This window comes from Panicum virgatum, unplaced genomic scaffold, assembly GCF_016808335.1.
Source record: "Panicum virgatum strain AP13 unplaced genomic scaffold, P.virgatum_v5 scaffold_183, whole genome shotgun sequence".
In the NCBI taxonomy this organism is placed as follows: Eukaryota; Viridiplantae; Streptophyta; class Magnoliopsida; order Poales; family Poaceae; genus Panicum; species Panicum virgatum.
Window position 1 is genome coordinate 396,210 of NW_024376262.1, and position 22,791 is coordinate 419,000.

General features: G+C 42.5%; 1 non-coding gene across 1 annotated transcript; it reads right to left on the reverse strand.

Moving 5' to 3' along the window:
- Nucleotides 1–7,833: 7,833 nt before the first annotated feature.
- TRNAC-GCA lies at nucleotides 7,834–7,904 on the reverse strand. The gene has a single exon. It is a non-coding gene; the product is annotated as a tRNA-Cys (tRNA).
- Nucleotides 7,905–22,791: the final 14,887 nt, after the last annotated feature.

Consider the following 22,791-nt stretch of genomic DNA (forward strand, 5'->3'; position numbering starts at 1 on the left):
CAACGAATGTCACTAGGTGAGTTGACTATTATCGGAGCTAGGTGAGTTGATCAACCCGAGAGTTCCCTAGTGTAGTAGAATCGCATTCATTCAGTGAATGCAACTAGTTTTTTCAGCTTGAGTAGTGGAACATAAGCATGGCACTTTTCTCGTATAGCCCCAATAGGGACAGGACTAGGGATGCCGCGACGTTGCACAGTATAACGTTCATGTCCCTTGCACAGTATGTAGTGAAGTCAAGAGGTAGGTATAAAAGACAATAAAAAGAATGTGCCTTTGGTTTGTAAACAATGGCGGTTCGCATCTTCCCAAAGCCTAGGAAAGCATTAGCTTTCTTTTGCGCAACCGAGGATTGAACCTGATCTTTTCACACGAATGTCACAAGCAAGTTGGAAAGTAGGTTTCCCTTCTCAAGTAGGTTTGGTTGGTTGGCATAGGACAGGGTTGATTCAGACAATCTGGAAGTGAAGTATAGGTTTTCAATCGATAGGAACTGCTGTTTTGTTGCTTGTAGCGACGTGGGAGGGGACATGTACACAAGTATCTAACTACCTCATATCCGCTTCAAGTTTGACCCGAATGCCTGTGGGTGGGCTTATGGTATGAACTTTTTCTTCCTAGATGCGTGGAGGAGAGAGAAATGCACTTAACAGTACCGCTATTGTCTGAATCTGGTACGTAAAATAGATTTGAGTAGTTTTTACTTCTGTTGCATATAGGCCCTAGCTAAGCCCAATTGCATGAGCTCGACATTGAGAACTTAATTATTTAACATACCCACCTCTACTGTCCATCTGTATCACTAACCTAAAAATCCACGTTGACGCAATCTCTCCACTTTTTGACCAGCAGAGGAAAGGCACACAGAGGGTGCAATTACATCAAGAACGAGGTGGAAGGAGCACGTATTTGCATAAGCTCTTGTAATAAGTCCGGTTTTTTGGCATCATCTATGGGGCCGTACACGTTAGATAGCGGGAAGGTATAACATCTGCCGGTAGGAAGCCCATCTGGAGCGGTTTGGTTTACGAGCATTTCTGGCATTATTTAATATAGTTGAAAGTTTTGTTTGGCTGTAGGCAGAAGTCTTTGGTTCCGCTTTGTTAACAAACGTGCCTCCCTTTGCTTTCTCACTTTCCCAGAACTGCTACTTTCCTGCTTTTAGTACATTGCTTTTCGTATCATCTATGAGAATTCTCGTTTCAGAAACTCCTCAATATAGTCGTTATGGCAATTCTAACCATGTAGATTTTATTACCAAATTGTAGTTTTTTCTTTTTCTACTGTCCAAGACTGTGCAAGATACCTCAAGTACTGTCCAACTAATACTTTCCAATTCTGCCTTTCATTGCGAAAAAAAGCTGTCCAAGTATAAGTATCTGTCTTTGCTGCAGCACCTTTCCTCCTTCCATGGATCTCTTCTTCGGGCCCTGTATTGGGAACCATTCTTTTCCCGGTTCCCATTAGAATAGCATTCCTTCCATTCTGCCAACCAACCATATCTCTTATCCCTAGCTCGGCTCTTTTAGAACCAATTTCCATCTTTCCACTGACAGCTGCGAAGAGCTCCCCTTCACTAGGGCCAACATCCCGGAGGCTATGCTATTTGTTCAACTCTCTCGCGCGGGGCGTATAAAGCTTTTTCAAAAAGAATAGACAAATAAAAAATCAAACTAGCTATGGGCATTAGGTATAATAGAAAGGAAGCTTGGAATGTTCAATCAAAGAAATGAAAACAAATACTTAGGCAGAAGCAGACTGCCGATTCGAACCTTTCTTTATTAGGAGGCTCGGGAAAACAGGGCTTTCTGATAACTAATCACTGGAAGCACCCGATTCTCTCTACTCTGCACTTGGCCGGGATACCGAACTTAGGTGGGAACTTTTGCTATTGTTCAGTGAAGATTTTCTATTTATTTGATGAGTCTAGGAACCTATAGTATAGATAGTTTCTTTTTTTAGTGAAAAGTCCGTGTTATTCTTTCTTTTTCTTACTTCCAAGTTGATCGAATCAGAGTCTTTCTCTTTGTAAGCTACTGGTTCAGATCATGATAGGAAGGGCGGCCTTTGTCTTGTTCATTTAGTGAATACTCAATAGCTGCCTGCTTTTGGTACTTAGCCCTAGCTTAGGAAATTGCCCCGGCTTTCGATGCCGACTATTTCAGAAACAGAAGTGGATGGATGGTACTCTTTCGTAACTGACGAATTGGATGCTCCAGCAGTAGTTCCAGTTCCGAAGGGAAACAAAAAGGGAAAGCCCCCATTGGTAGAAAAAAACCCACAACCCCTTGGGGTTATCCTGCGCTTGGAAGAAGAACTAGGAAAAGGAAAAAATATAGTGATAGTTTTATTCTTCGTCGCCGTAAGTAAATACGTAACTAGGAGTATGGAAAATTGCATTTTTGGAATTTGCAATAATGCGATGGGCGAACGACGGGAATTGAACCCGCGCATGGTGGATTCACAATCCACTGCCTTGATCCACTTGGCTACATCCGCCCCTTATCCAGCAAAAGGATTTTCTCTTTTTTCCATTCATCATTATTCTATTTATTCTGACCTCCATACCTCGATCGAGATAGTGGACATAGGATGCCACTCTTTAAAATGAAAAAAAGGAGTAATCAGCTGTGACACGAAAAAAAACGAATCCTTTTGTAGCTCGTCATTTATTGGCAAAAATCGAAAAGGTTAATATGAAGGAGGAGAAAGAAATAATAGTAACGTGGTCCCGGGCATCTAGCATTCTACCCGCAATGGTTGGCCATACAATCGCGATTCATAATGGAAAGGAACATTTACCTATTTATATAACAGATCGTATACTAGTATTCTCTTAGGACTTGGAAGTGTAGTTGTCTTTCCTTAGCTGCACAGCACAGGCAGTAAAAGTAAAGAGCTAGAGGTCGGATCCTTCCTCTCCTCATTCAAACCAGGCGGGAAGGCTGTTTACATACGTATAATCCGCTTGTAAATTAAAGATATCAGACTCACTCGTCAAAGCAATTGAACTTCATTGAGGGAACAAGGGCTTTCTTTAGGAGAGAAATCTGAGACAAATAGAAGTGAGAACAAGAAGCCCCTTCTGTCATAGCTATCGCACGCACCCTCCTTTCGTTATTCCACCTTGAGCCTAGTGTAGTTGGGGAGAGGAGACCCCTGGGGTCAAGGGTTGAATCAATAGATCACAGTCTTGGATCAAAGGGATAAGCCAGATGTCAGTGGGAAGGCAGATTTTTCATTTGGAGGCTTTCTTGCATACCTTTTCGAATTCTTTTTTCTTGTATAGCTCAGTTACTTCTTCAGGAAGAGCTCTTGGACCAGGTGATTAGGAGAATTCCTAGATTTGCAACTCAACGCTTCCGACCAGGCAAGCCCCAGTACATTTCTCAATAAGGATGAAAAGCTTCCAGGAACCTTTGGCGTAGAGGGCTGTGAATCGATGAATTGGAGGACAGACCGCTTTTACTAGTTATTCTTGCAGGGGTCTTGGGCAATCAAGACCAGCCAGTGACTCAATGAGGAAGGGAGGGAGCGATAGCGACAACCGATCCAGGGAGTCTTCCGTAAGACAAGATCGACTTCCTTTTGCACCAGTTCCATTTGTTGAAGGAAAGAGCCCCTTCCTACGGTGACTCTCGGGTGAGGCAAGGCATATTGAGATTTCAGAGCCCACTTTATTAAAAACTTCGATTTGAACTGCTCCGAAGGTGATAGCCGAGAACCCACCTTAAAACAATCATTTGACTCAAAAATTCGTTGGATAGGTGCATCACGAAATCGGTACTCAATCCCTTGCTTGTTCGTGGGATGGGAATTTTATTGCTCGTTGCGCTTGCTTGCTTAGCTCGTTACCTTTTTTTTTCTTATCTTATCTCCGATTATTGAATCAAAATCAGCCAATCTTCCTCTTTCTTGGCGCTATGCTACGGGCGGGATAGGGGTACCGGGCTCGTACTTGCTTGCATCCCCGCCTAGATGCTCTTGACTGGACTTATAGACATTAAGGATATAGATCTAACCTGACTCTGCCCCCCTGAATGCATATATACTTTACCAATTCCGTAATATAGTCTATTCTCTCCCCTACAACTCTAGGTTGTATATTCATACGCATTTCGAACTATTTAGTTTTCCAACTAAGAGGATTATCCGGAATCATGCATGAATTGGGCTAAGCTAAAAAAAAAGACTATTTCGAAAACTAGTCACTTCAATGATGGCCTTCCATGGATTCACCTATATAGGCTGCGGCTAACGTTGCAAAAATAAGAGCTTGAATACCGCTTGTAAATAATCCAAGAAACATGACCGGTATAGGGACTACTAAGGGGACTAAAGAAACAAGAACAACAACGACTAATTCATCTGCCAATATATTTCCGAAAAGTCGAAAACTAAGCGATAATGGTTTTGTGAAATCTTCTAGGATGTTAATTGGTAAAAGGATTGGAGTTGGTTTAATACTACATTTTTCTTTATCTAGTTTGAACGATAACTACCAGTTGATAATAAATTACTACACTGCACTTCTCAATTTTCAAGTGAAAAGTTTTCTTGCTGAGGGAGAAAATAATCACATTGCCATTGAGTGCCCCTACCTTATCCAGCTCTGCTTTTACTCATAGCACAGAATGAAGTTACGCCCTGGTCTTTACTTTACTTTTTTAAGATTATCTTAGAACTTCAACTTTTCCAACTGGCACTTCAACATATCTGCAACTCTTTGCTGCTCCTCCTCACTAGGACCATACACCACCACCTCACTTTTGTGATAGTTGATCTTCATACCTGACATACTCTCAAAGCAATACAGAAGGGAACTTCAGGTGAAGAATATCCTCATCCCTCTTTTCAACAAACAACACACAGTGTCATCTGCATACTGCAGATGACTTACTCCACCTCCATGCACTAGGTGTGGCACAAGCCCATGAATCACCCCATTTGATTTAGCTGTTTCCAGTATGTTAGCTAAAGCATCCACCACAAAATGAAAAAGAAGAGGTGAGAGAGGATCACCCTGTCTCAATCCTTTGTAGCTCTTAAAATATGGGCCAACCTCTCCATTAATATGGAGATTAGTGAGTCTCACTAAAACCCTTTTTAAGCAAAACAAACCTCTTGTCCCTTTTCGAGATCTGTCAGGATTAGCAAGATGTTCTATATATAATTCTAAAGTTTAGTATCAGCTTGGGTGTGTAGAGATGTGTTCCAATTCTTTTTTTTCTCCAAGTAAATGTTGAAAGAAATCAGAAGCAATGGCGTGTGCTAGTGTGAGAAAGAAATCTAGATCAGAAATTTTCATATGGAAACATATAAATATTCCTCAGGGTCACAGCTACTTTTTTTCACATCACCTCTGATCTGAAATGTTTGAACTCAGAGGCAAATCATCAAACAGAATGGAAATGCTTCGGGATGATCTGTATAGGGATATGGGTGAATCAAAACTATACCAAGGGGGGCGGATTTGTATTGATTTTGGTTTGATTTATTGGGGGGCTTAAGTACTGACTATGCATAGAACTACAAGGGATAAAGACGTAACGTATAAAGAAAGGAGAACGACAATCTTAGCGGCCTCCGACAGAAGAAGAAATTTCGAGTATGCTACTCTTCTGAGGACCTCGAAGGAAGCGGATAATATAGAAATCCACCCTTACTTAATAGGTAATAGAATATGGCTTCTCTACCGATAGGTAATAGAATATGGCTTCTCTACCGGGTTGCCACCCTAGCCAATCTGGAGTAATATCATAGGTGGATATATGGAGTCATATCTCTTCCGTGAAGTAATGGATCATAAGTAATAGTGTATTGCATGCTGGTATGGTAGGAAGACTCCTTTTAAGGCCGACCACTACATAGGAGCGATAGGAAGCCAAGCCGTCAAAAGGAAAGGCGAGCAGCCCTTATTGCAATAGCAAACGGCCTACTTATAGCCCTATTTATACCCTTTCTGGGGGCATTCTAAGGTATTCAATGTTGCCGACTACTAAGACTTCTGTTTCAGCACCATTCGGAAACAATGTTAGGCCCTAAGTCAATCCAACGTTTTCTCCATCAGAATAAGGGAATTCCTTATCCAACAAGAAGTCATGGATTAATTTGCCGAGAGGAAGGGCAAAGCTCAACCAATAAGTCTACTAAGCACTCGTGTGCTTATGCGTTCGTTTCCTTATATCCGCTTTTCTATTACTAAAATTGTGAGAAATACAACGATTGAAACACCTTGTTACTGGAAGCGCGTAGACCGAAAGGATGAATTGAGCCACTGGTCCTTAGTTAGGGAGAGACCTTGAGAGAAAGTGGTGCCGATAGGAGATCAAATTATTGACGTGGGTGGGAGATTGTTTGAGTAGGCTCAGTAAGGGATTACCCGCGGGCTGGGTGAAAGAGCTTTCAGAAACCTTTTCACTACAAAAGGTGTGGTGTACAACTTCCGATTCTTTGCCAACAGGCAAGTCGATACTGAAACTACGGAATCTATTCTATTGAGTTGCTCGTGAACAACGAATTATGTGTTGCAAATCGTCTAGTGTCGATATGCTAATGTTTCCTCGAATAAGCCCTGGGCTGACTGACAGCATAGTGAGGTAAAAAAATAATAGGAAAGAGCTAGTGTAAGAAATGCTTTTTTCTATAAGATTAAGATGGTCAACGTTGACTATTTCCAACTTCAGAGAGTTAGACTAGGTGATAGATATCTTATTTCTTCTTTCTTGCTTGTAACATCTGCTTATAACCCCTTCTTACAATGCGGGATAAAGGCTAAGACCACTCACTTCTTTCGCATCAACAGAAAAAGGGCTGGCTGATAATAGTCCCCATGTGTTTGTCCCCACGCGATACCCCCAAGCGAAACTTCCCTTTTATGTATCGCCTTGAGTTTTTGATTTTCCATTTTTAGCACTGATTCAATTAAAAGGGCACATCTTCTCCGGAGCGTAAAAAATGAAAAATGTTCGTGAAAAATGAAATGCCTTATTGGCTTTCTCTTTCATACAGCCTTATTTCGTCGCTCGTTTGTTTCTTCCCCAGGCGAATTTCTTCCCTGGGCTTGCATCCCACGGTCTCTCAAAACTACACTTCACTCTAACTAAGGGTGATGCGAGCAAGTTGGCTAAGCCCATGTATCGCTTCTGGGAGTACAAGTTTACAGCTATACATAACCTAATGTCGTTGCTCAATGGTGTTGGTTGTGGGGATTTTGAGATAAACCTGTCTTCTATCATTGCCAACATATATCAACCAATCAATTGAATCTTGGACACATTGAATTCTTAGATATTGCTTAAGTTAAGGGATCACCACATATATTTATCAGATTATCATGTCTGTCTCGTCTTGCTATTTCCATCGACCAACCATGAGAGTGTTAATCAACTCCACCTGGAGGAAGTGTCAAAGGCGTCTGTCTATCAGTTATCGATAGATCGAACAAACCTAAAGGATCTGGTGGTTGTGTAATTGTAAGATTACTGATCATGGGATACGGATCTAGTTCCTGGCTCTGCCTACGCAGAGCTGAGTCGGATAGTCTTGAAGAGATGTCTTGGAATGTTTGATGGCCGTGAAAGTAAGAATTCTTGTATTTAGCCAGAATTCGCCTACTTTACTTTAGAGGACTAGCTCTTCCTATTGGACTCGTGGGATTGGAGACAGCCTCAGGTTCACTATCTTCTTTAGAGTCCTTAGACTATGGATATGATATGACGATTGTCAGCTAACTTCACTAACCAATGGCACTATTTCGCACACAAGACATTCTAGCCTTGTGATCTCGAACACTACTTATGATAATAAGAAATCAAAAGTATTTAGTGGGTCAGGCGACACCCAGATTTGAACTGGGGATAAAGGATTTGCAGTCCCCTGCCTTACCGCTTGGCCATGCCGCCAAATCCGATTCTAAATCGAGAGAAATCTTATTCATCCATTTACTATACTAATTCTTTATCGTTGCAGGAGATTACTAAACCCTCTCTTTTTTTCAATAAGCATTCTACCACTAACTATGCGCCAGAGTATGGTTTCTCTACTCTTTCCTTTTGGTACGATCATTTCCGGATCAAGACATTCTTCCTATTAAGATATTGAATTGGGTCTTGGTTGTGGTGGTGGAGGGATTAGGTCTAATATGAGGTCTAGCCAGTAGATAGTAGAGAGGAGGGCTAAATCCAGGTTAATGTCCCGTCGCTCAATCCATCTATTTTTCTTTCGCGCTAGTGAACTCTGGCAGTTGGAGGAGGGAAAGGAGCATACTTTTCTTACGCAAATAGAAAGTGCGAACAAAGTAGTCAACTTACTGAATCACCAGTGCTCTCATCTTTGTCTTTTGAACTCATCTTTGTTCTTTAAAAATAAGGAATGAATGGAGTTAGGAATGGAAGCTAGCCTGCTGAACCGAGATGATGGTTAAGAGGCCTTCAGACTGCAATTGGATCGGGTTAAGAATCTAAATTAGAACCTGAAGAAGCATTAATCTCCATGTTTGCTATCTCCTCTAACCCTAATCTCTTTTGTTTGCTACTATGATCAATTTGGCATTTCGATCATCTTTTGTTTTGAAGGTACTTATAACAACCAATTGAGCATATATCTGTACATGCTGGTACGCGTGATTTAGTACTAGAGACACATTATTACCTAATGCTGCTGATAATGTACTGTCTTTTATAGTTACAAACAACCTATGTTTCCTTCTTTTTTAAGCTGTTTACTAGTTATCTGTCCGAGAAACAAACTATCACACAATTAAAGCCCGCAATGCACAGAACATAAGGCACATACATACCACTTTAGCACACTTTACAGAACACGAGTGCAACATACCAATTCTAGAAAAACACATAAACAGAATCCAAACAAAGTCACTTAAGAATAGGCAAGGGACACACCGTCCACGCCACCTACTTGAAGAGCAGAAAAGAGTATAGTTAGTGTAAGGAAAGTATTATAGGAAAGACCCTATAAGTTCAGACAATATGCTACATTCTATGATATCCTATTCAATCCCCAGGTTAGCATGCGATGCTCGTCGTGCTAATAAATCCTCTCTTCTTAAAGCCCAAGTAGGACAAAGAAATGCAAGTAAATACCCTCGATTCATTCCTTTTATGCGAGTGGGAAAGCTAGCTAGAAATCAATGACAAGGAGTAGAGCCTAGAGCAAAAGGGCCTGGCGTCAGGTTAGTTAAAGCAATAAAGTCAATGCTGGTGCTCGCTTATTCAATCCTTTTTTCTCGGTTATGTGAAAAGGTAGAAAACTCGCTACACTTTATAGGAAATGAACTACTCTTAATGCAAGCTAGTCAAGCTGGATGAGTTGTTAGGAATGGCTCAACCCAGGCAGCGCTAAACCTTTCTTTTCCAGGCAAATCTCTCACTTCAATCTTTCTGGGCTAGCTATGTTCTCGGGGCTACACTCTACCAGAGTAGGAGAATCCATCGAGTAATGAAGATGTTAACTTATAGTACAAGCAAGAGAACTCTTAAAAGAAAGAAATCTACTGCTCTATCATTGACAGATTCTTTTAGTCTATAGCCCTACCTAGGGGGAACTCACACTCGCTAGAAGGCAAAAGCACTTGAAACAGTAGTGAGGTAAGAAATCAAACTACTCGCTTATTCTCAATATGCCTGCTCTTCGAATTCAAAACTCCTCAGCTATAGCCCTTTCTACATATGTATATATGAAAAAGACAGCTGCTATACAAAGCTTTATCTCGCCACTTGAGAACTCGTTTGCTTCTGGCTGTCTTACTGGATTTCGTCTATCCTTAGCTTACTGGCCTAAGATGTATATGCTTGGAATATTCGTAATCTCCCTCGTGGTTACGTTTTATTATCTTAGAAGGAGTTGCAACCTACAAGGCCTATAACGCCGTATCAGATCTTTCCATTGCCCTACTAAGTGAATGAGAGAGAGCTGTGCCCTATCCTCCTATTCCAATCAAGCAAGAAGTTGTCTGTACCGCCCTAGCATGTTACAAAATACTCTTTATCTAATAAATCAATTCCTAGAAGAAAATCTATTAGTATTTAGTGACAGCAGCATAGCTTTCCACTTTATGATGGTATCTTATATCTTACAGTGCCTAGATGCACTGTGATCTTTGTGTTGTATGAGTGATCTTCTTTAGCTTGCTTCTTCAATCCCTCTATCCAGTCATCACCTGCATAGCTTTGCTGCTGTTCTTGCGCCCACTGTGGTAATAGCTCATAAATGGCAGCTACTCCTGACAAAAATGACTTATTTGCCCGCAGCGGGCCTCAACCTTTATTGTCTTATAAGATCACTTACCAAAGGAGTCTTTTTACCTGCTTGCTTATTAGATATAAAGACAACCAGATGTTGTAGTGTGCGCTCTTGGTCTTCTCTACGTGTACATGGACAATTGAGGTGTTGTCTTTTGTTCCGTCAGTCTTGCTTCTAACACAGTGAGTGTATATGTTTCTCATTTCCGTAGAAAGAACTACCAGCCAGGAGATGAGACTCAAAGTGCACCCTTCTCAGACATAGGAAAGCTCAATCTCTTAAAGACATAGCATTGAAAGAGTGAGTAAGAAGCATGAAATCCAGGCTTATCCTTTCTATGACTATGAACCAAGACTTATTCCTAAAATCAATAGGTGAGCTCCCTAGAGGAGTATTTTCTGTCCCTCGACCTTTGTCTTCAGACTACTTTTTCTATTTCATACAGACGACGAAAAAGAACTCGATTTTCCAGGGAAGGACAGCTTTCTCTTTTGGCACGAGAGACTGATAAGGCAAGGTTTTCTTATTCCCATAGGGCAAGCTAGGCTTGGCAGAGAAGAAGGAGAGATAAGTTCCAAAGTCAAGTAGACTGGGCGGGCGCTGGGGCCTCGTACTTTCCTTAATGTCAGAAAAGCAAGCAAAGCGCCGCTACATAATCAGCTACTTCTAGTTGGAATGCATGGACAGTGCTACAAGAATCAGGGGAATACTACCTTGCTACCGGCTAGTGAACAGATATCTATTTAATTCATTTCGGCGCTCTTTCTCTGCCGTGCCTCGCTACCGACCAAGCTACGATACTTCTTCTCCCTTGTACCTGTATTCATATCTATGGGGCTAAGATCTAGCAACATTTGGAACATTGGATATAGTACCTCATTGTGCCGGATCCTTAACCCTTCTTTGCCTCCAGCTCTCCCTCGCGCATAGGTGTCCAAAGCTAGCCTTTTCTCCTGTAGTAAAGTGGTAGTTGTGGGTCAACGATCTATTCTTGTTGGTTTGGATGGAGAGCGGCTTGATGTCATGGAGAAGGGCCTAACTAAAATACGGGATTTTCTCCCATACTTTTTTACTGAGCCAAACGGACGGAGTTAAGACTTCGACTAGCTAGCTTTGAACAATAGACTCTAGCCCCACCAGGTAATCTGGGGCTTTAAAGGGCGACCCGCTTAACTTTACTGAAATGAGGTAGCTAGAGAAAATCCATGAAATGGGTGTGTGTGGAATTAAGATGTGCGCGCACTTCTTCTCAAAAGAACTGCTAGGCAGGCGGACCATCCAGGTCAAAAGAACTACTAGGCAGGCCATCCAGGTAGGCGGGTAATTCTCTCCGTATGGCTGGAAATGCATGCTCTCACTTCGAGTTTCAATTCAATCTTATCGCAAACGCACTACTATGCTCTATCTAGGAAAAGCGGCAATACAAAGCCAAGATCTTACTTACTAATAAGTTAATTAAGGCTAATCCGTCCGCAGTTTTCAACTGGTAAAGCTTTCCCTGTCTCTTCGGGAATACAAGACAAATCAAAGAAAAAGTAAATGCAAGACAACCAGAAAGGAATTCCTATGTATGAGTTAGTTCGATTCAATACTCGGACTGGTATATATAAGTGCTCATCACTACTCGACTCAATCTACTATAGGTAGGTAGAGAGTAATTCTCCGAAAGAACTACTAGTCAAATATGTAGGTAGGGCTTGGGCAAGTAAGTAAAGTAGGCATGAGTTATCTTTTCCTACGGCCTACCGAGTCAATCTATTCGGACAAGTAAATAAGTCTGGGCATTCCTTCACTTCAGGTAATTCGATAAGTAACTACGTTCATTCAATGCTAGGGCTCTCCACTTTTTGTGAAATTACAAAGGGGAAAAATGCTCTCTATCTATTCCAATATAGACTTGTTTGTGGACCTACCTTCTTTTAGTTAGCAAGTTCGTAAGGCAATACAAATCCAAAAAGCTAGGAATTGAACCAACCCACTTGAAATTCTCGTAAAGAGAGAGTGAGTGTTGTTTTCTAAAACTGGATATTTTATAGCCATTTTCAGTGCATCTAGATCAGAAGCCTGCGTGCGGGCTCTTTCTTAATTTCATGTCCGTCCCTCACTCGGGCTACTCAAAACTCTGATTCAGGAAAGAAATGCTAAACAAAGAAATGAGCAGTCCCCAGAATTTAAAGTAATGAACTGTCATATCCAATCCGTAATTAACTGGACCAGCAAATGCGCCTGTTCTGGCAAATGCGCCTGCCTGCTCTGTTAGTTAGGTAAGTAGCAAATGCGCCGCCTGGCCTGTTAGGTAAGTAAGATTTCGCCAACAATGCTTTAGCCAACAATGGTAAATCCTGGTACGAGTTCTTATCTTTACTCGGTGAGGTCAATCCCTACACTTATTACCCATATAGAAAGAAACTTAGCGTAGCGATTCCGTATCTAGTTTGTGTCTTAACCGTACACCACTTTTAGCAATGGCTCGTAATGCGGCATCTCTTCCGCTACCAGCACCCTTTACCATAACTTCTGCTCGCTGCAAACCCACTGTACGAATAGCATCTACTGCTGTTTTTTGACCAGCATAGGGTGATGCTTTTCTTGAGCTTTTGAATCCACAAGTACCTGCGGAGGACCAGAAAACCACCCGACCTTGTGGGTCTGTAACGGTTATAATGGTATTGTTGAAACTGGCTTGAACATGAATAACCCCTTTTGTTATTCTACGTGCACTCTTCCGTAAACTAAAACGGGTATTCCTACGCAAACCAATACGCACTTTCTTACGTGAACCTACCCACCTAAGAAATAGAGCTTTTTTCCAGCCTGTTAGACCAGCTGACATAACTAACCTTCCATTCAAACCAAGCTCTGCACTGCAAACAAGAGTGCCCAATGACTCATAAACGGAACTAGCCTTGACTGTCCTCCTTCCTTAACTAGTACTAAACCGACGATACAGAAATAGGCTTGCTTCTTTATTTTCTCTCTATCTCAACCCACACTTTGACGACGTATTAAGGAAGTTGTGCACGCTTCAAGAGACCCCGGAAAGCTTGCTCCTCTTCGAAACCAAACCCAGAGTCTAATGCTGAGAGCAGGAAAAGAACTACTGATCGTCCTCGGAGCGGAAGGACGCCGCTGGTCAAGGGTAGGTTTGATTCACTACCGAGTTGGTTTGATTCACTACCGATTCCAGGCCTGGCCTTTGCTAAGTGCTAAGATCAGAGATCTGGTAAGGGAGGGATGTAGGCTACCACTGATCCCAACGGAACGGAAATCTTCTCTTCAACCACTGCTACTCGAACTACTCGTACTCAGAAATGGCTTGTTTACATCCTCCTGGCATCGCATCCTACAGAAAGAAGTAGGCGACCCGATACCGGCATCAACATGAGTCTTCCACGCCATCAACAACTAGGCAATTACGTATTTAAATTCATTCACATCACGGCACGCTTAGTAAGAACTGATACCGATGGCTAACTCCTCGCTAGAGAAGAGATTCTTTGACAACTGCTACTGAGACTTCGCCCTGCTACTGGTTTCGAATAGTCCGTTTTCCCTTGTTTTTGGGATGCCTGACAATTCCCCTCGGCAAACCGTAATCTGGATTTGGAAAAGTGTGTTTTCACTAGGGGCCAAAAGTACTATCCGGCAATTCCCCTTGGTAGCCTGTCCGCAGAGAAGAAAACCGCGTTTCACTATATGGAAAAGTTGGCAACCCCATTTTCCCGACAACTTCTTATTTCTCTTGATAACGCTCGGCACTATTTCTACCGCTCTACTCGGATCTACTCATTGGATTAGGTCTCTAGTCTACTCGACTTTCTGGATCTGGAGATCAGGCCTGGCTCAGGGATTGGGCAAAGGTGCCTGAAACATAAAGAGTCTAGTCCCTAAGTGCCTGAAGGTAGGATTTGTAGCAGATGTTCAGCAAGTAGCTCGATCGTTGGGATCTGGGTTAGCAGATCTGACCTGCCGGGTTGGGATCAGGAGCAGCAAGTAGATCGAGTGTTTCAAAGATGTTGGGATCAGTGGTCAAGAAATCCTCCGTCTTGTTGCGATGCAAGGAATCGAATCCAGGTTGGGAGAAGCAAGCATCGGTTCTGTAGTAAAGACGACTAAGCCCCCTTTTGGGGTTTGGGGCAGTGCTAAAATCTCTTGTCCTCTCTTGGGAAAGCAGTTCCGTTCTCTAGAGTGGAAAGGAAGCACTCGACGAATAGCCATCGCCCAATTAACGAAAGCAATGCAAGCAAGGGTTCGGATTGGAATCTGGATACGAATATCCCTCTGACTATGGACAACCCTTCACTAGGAAAGATAGGGGTGGGACATCCCGTCACTCGAATAGTTCTTCTGGTTCAATTCAATTCAATTCAATAAAGGAAATGGCAATAGCCGGTCGTACGGTCGTAATGACAATTAATAGAAGTAAGGAGAACCCTCATTGAAGAAGGAAGGAAATCAGGTAATTTAGAGTTTCCTTTGGCTCAAGGGAAATTGCCAAGTAGGGATTTTGCAGCTATATGTTCATAACTTTATCGATGAATGGTTGTGTGCTTTCTGAACTCCACCGGGGTTAGGAATAGAGGGTAGCGGCATATCGTACTAGATCCGTAACCTATAGAAAATCAAGAAAGGACTGGTACATAACTTGTATGTAGGTTGGCGAGGCTACCAATGAGATCCCACTCACTGGCTTTGGTTAGTTATAGTCAATCCATACCGACTTCCTAAGGTTAGATTAGATCAGATGGCTTGGTCATCCCAATCCATGCTCTGAATACATCTTGATAAACCCTATCTTGACTAGCTCTATAATGGAGAGAATGCCCTTACTTGGAACCTCAAGCATTCTTCTTCACTTGCATAAAGATCAAAGAGCTTATTCGATGCCATCTGAACCCTAAGAAAGAGGTTCATTATAGTGAGAAATGCTTCATGCGAACACCCTTGGTGGCCTGCTTTTTGAGACAGGGAGGCCATGCTCGTATCTATGCTTTTCATCATTTCCTTATTCCTGTTTCCCTTATTCAACAATGCAATGACTGTTTCTCTTAACCCGAAGAGCAGTACCTGGCATCCCTCCGGGATTGGTACAGCCGAAAGAGAGCCTTTTGGGTGATGGAAAAGCTAGGTAGAATCAGAATTCTTTCCCTCTCAAGGAAAGCATGCCTTATCTTATTATATCCGTCGAAAGGACATCGGCTTCGGCAAAGAAAAGATCTGCGGAAAGAAGATCAAGTAGGTATGGATAGCCTAATTGCTCTTCATTCTAGCTTAATAACTCCTCATTCCTTACTCTATTCTTTCCATTTTCTCGCTTTGATATCTCCAACGCTATTCTTCGGTATTTGAGTGCAATGAAGACATCTTACCCAGGTGTCGTGGAATGTCTGGGATGTCCCTCAATATGTTAAACAAGAGTTCCCTAGCAAGAGTCACCCACACGTTATTCTCTAAATCAAGATAGAAAGAAGGACCCTTAGGCTTGACTTGACAAGGGAGATGCCAGTAGTCTAATAAAAGGAAAGCTGCTAGTAGGAAGCGATCTACCTGTTCAAACCTTGTAGACGTGAATCGAAATTGGCATTCCCTTTTCCCGATCAAAAAACGGTTCTTCTACAGTAAGCCTTGATAGCTTCGCACCTCTTGTTTACAGTGATCTCAAACAGTAGAATCCTCCACTACTCAAAGGATGGGAGCAAGTGAAGGGAAGCGAGGATAAGAAGTTATAGGTCTTATTGGTTGGCACCAGGCGAGGGCAGATTCCACAATGACGGTTTCTCTTATTCAACGAAACAATGACAGTTTCTCTTATTCTTGCCTCGACTCAATCATTTCCCAGAAAAACGGAAATAAACACGGTTTATGGCGATGAAGTGAGTGATACCATCTTTCCAAGAAGAGAGCGATAGCGCGAGGGATACGAACCTTGTCTTCTATCTTTCCTTGACAGGGAAAGAATGATTTGGAATAGTATCTGATTCTTCTAATAAAGTAGCATCAATATGTAAATAGCGTATATGAGATTGATTGATGTAATTCTGAATTCCTTTCAAATGTGATGAATTTCCCATAAAACAATTCTTCATAGGATGTATGAAAGTGTACTGCCTAATAGGAGCAAAGCAATAGTTTTTTCATTTTTTACTTCTGAATATTCTAGTTGTAATTAAGACTGTGGATTTCCCTATGTTATCTAGCTCTTCTTTCCTTTACTTGGAAGTCAATAACTAGAAAGTTTAGTGTCCAACCCTGCATAACCATAGGTTTTGCTAATCTGATCAAGTCAGATCCAGGACAAGTCTGAACCGAGGGAACGGCGCCTTGTCTTAATCCATCAAGTTAACCTTGTGCTTTATCCAAGGCCCCGCCAACTTTCGATTTACCCCTCTAATGGTGTCTCTTGTTGCGTATGTACTTTTTGTGTCTTGTTGCGTATGTACTTTTTCCCTTCAATCTCTAATATTACCAAGCGAAGACGACACTAGTTCAAATACATGAGAGGTGGGCTAGACCTGGCTTAATCCTATGATTTGACGTTGAGCAGTTATAAGTACAGCTTTTTCTTTACCGCTTGCTTCGTCAGCACCACTCACCTTAGGAGGGACTCTTCCGTCTGGGCAATTCATGGTACCAAAGAACTTCTGATATTCAGAACTATTTACTAGTAATGGAAGCAGGCCAGCCAAGAAGGTTTAGCCAATGCGGCGCAAGGCAGGTCTCCTCGATCAAAGCAGGTATGATCGATGGTGGGAAAAGACCCACACATTGACTTAAGTAGTCTGCCCTAAGTTTTTGAGCAAATGCACAAAGTAAATGAACTAAATCTACAAGTCAATCCATTAAGTCCAATCCTGTCTTCTCTTATTTCTTCAATAACACCCACTCGATAAACTCAGTAACTTCAGTGTGGTTAGAAAGAAATCCTATGATAAGAGCCGCCCCTATGTTAACCACTTCTCCTAGTCATTCTTCAGAGTGAAACACTTCGTGGGGAATGAATGTCAGTCAAAGCCAGCCAAAGTAAATAAGTGATAGAAAGAAATATAATATATGTGTGTGAGATTTGCAAATTCAAGAAAAAGAAATGACAAGCTCCGTGGAATCATTAGATCGCTCAGGTGGACTAGTAGCAGGACTAGTTGAACGTATAGTTAGCTCTTTACGGGATTAGTTGTAAGAAGCTTGCCTGCTTTTCATTTTTTCCTGGTAGGCCCACCCTTACTTTATACTCTTCCAGACAGACAATCCTGGAATACCCGGGAAAGAGAAAGCGAATAATAATTGATTTAGTAGTCACTTATTTTGGAATAGCAAGATTAGCAGGCGAAGTCACTAACTAGTCTTCATGAGCTTGTAAGGATCCCATGCGTTGATCAATGCTCAAGGAAAGGAATGAGGAAGCACCTTTCTTTTCAACTCCTCACAAGCAAAACCCTCTATTGAGATGGAGATGGCGACTACTCGATCACCTATAGAGAACCCAGCCCTGCTAACTGGAAACCAGAGAAAGATTTGCAGAAATCTCTCAACCAGAAAAGAAGAGAACTTACCATTCTTTTCTGTAGTAGGATGCCGTCTCTTCCTTGAAATCCAATAGTGGGATGCCGTCTCTTAGGATGGACCGCTTTCTACTAGCACATAACCCTTAGACGAATGAATGCGGCGAACCGAGGGAAGAATGAGAGATAGTCTGTCTGACTTGAACTGATTCGAGATAGGAAGTCTGTCTTACTTGATGAACTGATTGAAGCTTTGCCTAGCCAGCCTAAACAACATTCCAAGATAACTCATTAGAATTATTAATAAGACCGTCCTGATATATTAGGTAGTAATATTTAGATTGCCACCTTTTATGTGCTTTATTACTTCTGTTCCAGAGCCTATCCCTATTATTTATCCTTATGAAATATGATAAAAAATCGAAGGTAGAAGAAAGGGATATAATGAAATTCTGGATTTGATCTTCTTTTACTTAACACGCTTCTCTTTCTTATTCTTAAATACAATACAATACAATGTGCCCACCCCTAACCCTATTTACCAATACTTTAGCATCTGTAAGCCGCCCCCATTCTATCTCTCATTGGTAATCTTAACCCTAGAGTTATAAAGGGGGAAAAAGGTACCGATTACTCTAGAACGAACGCGTATCATATATAGCTTAGGCTGGCCCCCCCGTTTTCCTCAGATTGAGGCTTTCTCTGCCCCTTTCCCTCAGCCACCTGTTCACCTCCTCATGTAAAAGGTCTTTCGCTTGAGCGGGTGACAAGGAATGAGGGGGGTGTTGCTCTTTGATGCCATTGATAGCACCCAAGATATGCTCCTTCTCATCCTCGAGGGCTCGATCGAGGGAGAATTCAGACCAAATCCAGTAGTCTACTCTAGCCTTGGAAGTCTTACGGTTTTCGAAGTGCCTAAAAAAGGCTTCCATATTTCTCCTCATGGCGGGTAATTCAGTAGGACCTGCCGGCTCGTTAGCCACCTCTAAGAGGCCGTTTCTTAATTGATCAGCAAGTCCCGCTGGGGGGACAGGTGGGGCCGGTGGAATAGGAGCAGCTGGTGGGACCGGTGGAATAGGAGCAGCTGGTGGGACCGGTGGAATAGGAGCAGCTGGTGGGACCGGTGGAATAGGAGCAGCTGGTGGGACCGGTGGAATAGGAGCAGCTGGTGGTACAGGAGCTGCAGGCGGCGCAGGGGGGGCCGCTGGAACGGGGTTGTTGCGGGCATCCCCACTCCCTTCTGATGAGCTCCCCGGGGAAGGGGGAAGTTCCGCGATCGGTGATAGGGCGGCCCAGGCGCCGTCGTCCATAGAATGAACGAGGGTCTCTTGCACCCGGGTTTCGCCCTTGCCCTTAGTTAGTATAGAGAAAAAAATATAGAGGTAAGAGCCCAGGCTTGAGAGGCTTTCAAAAAGCATCTCAAAAAACAGGTCTAAATTCAAATACCATAGGAGCCAGCACGGGCCGGCGGATAGCAAAGCGATACCTATCAAACAAAAAAGATAGAAAGGAAGTCGTTGACCACGGCTCCTTGGCCCGGGGGAGGAAGAAGAAGAGGAGTAAGTCCTCATTCCGGAAGCCCTATTCCAAAAAAGTGGAAGTGTTGCGTTCATTGCTGTGATTCTTGAACGGAATTTCTTAGGATTAGCATAAGAATTGGTCAAAAAAGCCCCGATCTTCCATTGAGAATCATTGATACAGCTCCCCATTTTTTCCATTATCGAATATATCATTTTTTCCATTATCAAATATATAAAGAAATGATTAGTCTTTAAAAAGAAGGAACGGCCATTTTGACGAATGAGAGATCCTATAAAATGAAGAGCGTTTCGTAAACAAATCAGTGTCTTGTCTGAATCGAGAATAGCAATTCCATTTCTGGAACCACGGATATAGACTTTAAAATGGTGAGCAGCTACCCGACGGCCGAGATGTGCATTCGTACAAAGTAATTTTGTACAGACAGTTGAAAGGATTGTCATTTCCGGTTTTCGTTTCCGGAGATACAGGTGGTAAGTTAGAAATGAAAATAGGTTAGCTGCTGATCTTCTAACCACTCAGAGTCAGAGTAAACATCAAAGAAAGGTGATTGATGACATAACCAGTAGTGGGAACTTCACTCTACTAGGTAACTAACCTATAAACTATACGCCGATTCTCGAGAAGCTGCTCTCCTTCCTGAACTATCATCTCTCTTTGCTTAACTTTGAATAGGCCGGCCACATAGGCATGAGTGGATTTCTTTTCTTTTATTGGATTTTTAGGCCTAGGGAAATAGGTATATGGGATGGGCTGGGGATAGGAAATGAACAAGCTTGGTACTAGGGCAGGGCTCCCACTGGGTGGGACGGAACCCTATGGGACAAAGGATCACTTCACTACGCTTCCTTAAATGTCTTCGCTGAATCGCTCCTTTAGTAGAGTGGCTTTACGCTTACACTCGAGCTGCTCAACCTAGGCACCCTGGATATTAAGCTTTGGGCCGCAACCTAAACACGTGTTTAAGTTAGTCGCTCTGCCCCTTACTTATTAGTATTATTCTAGCCCACCAGCATCAACTGAAAATAGAGTATATTTCCTTGCCCGGGCCGATCAAGCAATTCAACGCGGGTGTGAGTGAAGGAAGGATCCTAGCTTGTAGTTTCACGAGATGAAGCCAAGGAAGACATTCATCTTTTTCTATGTCATTTACCATTTGCATGGAAAGCAAAGGAATGATGAGAGTAAGCTGCTTTCTTGACGGATGCAGAAGATGGGGAATATTACCTCTTTGGAGATAGGAAGTCTACTGGAAGCTATTGCTTTTAATAAAGCCATCTCGGGTGGTGCTCCCTTCGTCCGCCCTAAGTCAATAAGTAGGATCCCTTCGTAAGCTAGCTATTCCCCTTCGCCCAATACCACCCTGAAATGCAAGAACTGTGTGGGGATAAAGCGGGGATTTGGCCCTGTCAATCGATATTGGACATCGAAGTGTACCTACACGAAAAGCGCCGCAGCCTTTAAGCATTTTATGATGGCAAAGCCAACAAAGCCATGGGGAACCTTTATCCCTACCCTCGAGGTACGAGGAAGGTACGTGATGAGCGGTATGTATCTAACCTTTCAAAGCCTATTGCCACCTACGGTGAAAAAGCCAATTCCTGGGCTTGCCAATCATTAGGGGCATTGAGCCAGCCAAACATCCGGAATCACATAGAAAAGAAAGAATGGAGGTTGATATATCTAAAAAACCCACTGAATCTCTACCTTCAATACGAATACCGTAGGTCTAAAGCATACCACTCAACCGGACAGGGACAGGCCGCCCAAAAGGACATTTATGTTGATTTATGGCAAAAGAGAAAGAGTTCTCATTCTTTTTCATCAACGAAATTACTAGAGGACTAGAGTTGTGACAATTCCGAGAGTAGGACCTTCACTTAACATAGTTGCAGCTCCGAAGAGGAAAAGGCTATGAAAATTAGGCATGGAAGCCAAGAAGAGTGGTTCTTCACGAGATCAAACTATGGCTAGGAAGCCAGGGAATCAGCAGGTATAGAAAGGGTAGGACTGTGACTAAGCGGAAGCATTCCCTTTCGATTGCCTAAAGGCTAGTTCTGGTCACTGGCTTAGCAACGAAGAAGGATACTCCTGGGACTTTTTCAAGACTACTCTTTTTGGCTTATTTTATACAGCCTGCTTCTTTCAAAGAGACTACATCAAGCACAAGAAAGACCTTCTTCCCACCTCCACGAGTTGATTTTGTAGAAAACTCGGGTTTCCGATAGTCAAAGTGGTTTCTATAAAAGAAGAGAAACATTCGATAGTGATCTTTTCAATACTGCAATCATTGTAGAAATCCATCCAAAGAAAAACGATCTTTTACTCTCTTCTCATTGTAAACAATCCGCGCAATGGTAGTTTTCCCGAGCCCACCTTGACCCACTATTGGTAGGGCCGAAACGACTTTCCCTTGGTGATTCTCTGAAAATAATAAAGGAATTCCCTCCTCGCTGCGCGCCTTCTCTCTACCGAGAACATTCTTATCAACTACGGTAGTAGGAGCAAGGAGACTGGATTTCATGCTGATTACTCTTTCTATCGCTTTCTCCGCAGGGTGCACTTTTCCCAAGTCTCATCTCCTATCCGGCCGGCTGCACACTCTGAGAGTTCTTTCTACGGCAAGTCTATATTCAGAATCTCAGGTTAATTCAGGATATGAATTAAGCTGATCGTTTTACGTTCTGTTGGTGGGGGAGTAACAGTCTAATCCACGTCCCATTAGGTATTCCATCAGAATATTATAGGTCTTTACAAGACATTCTTTCCTCCATAGAACTCTCATGGTGATAGAGCTGTTCTCTATAAGATTATCGGTCCAACTCTACTAGTCTCGTTGTCCAGTAGGGGTTTCCGCTAAACACATCGCAGCATGTACTGAATCTTCCTCAATCATCACTCATCCTCTGCGTATACCGAGATAACTTACACATGTCAAGTAGTTCAAGGTTTCGTACCAGAGTTGGATTACTGGATACTATCTTAGTATGGATTCTGACGATACTTTTTATTTATTATCAAAGCCTCGAGCTTAGTATATATACCAGAAAAGAAATTTACTTGTGACACCGTGAGATTGGTTGGTCTATTCAAGACTCATGACTCAAGTCTCCCTTTAGCGTCTTAAGTACCATTAATAATTATGCGTTTGGGGCATCCATTCTGTATTTACTGTTTCTGTGGTTCAGTAATTTAGATCTGAATCCATTCACACCGACACGTTAGATACAACCATGTTACTATTATCCAGTTCATTCTGAGACCACGCAGTCCACACCGAACAGCATACAACTGTATGATGACTGTATAATTAACTCTGTTTAGTACTGATATAGGGCTTGGCTCGACTTGAACCATACCCGTATACGCTCCAGTTAGGACTGAGCCTGCTATTATCTTTCCCAATAGGCGGCTAATTGGGGTAAATTCATTCTGGTGCGCTACCAGGCGCGTGCGTCTTCCTCAGACATTTACTGAGTCTACTGCATTA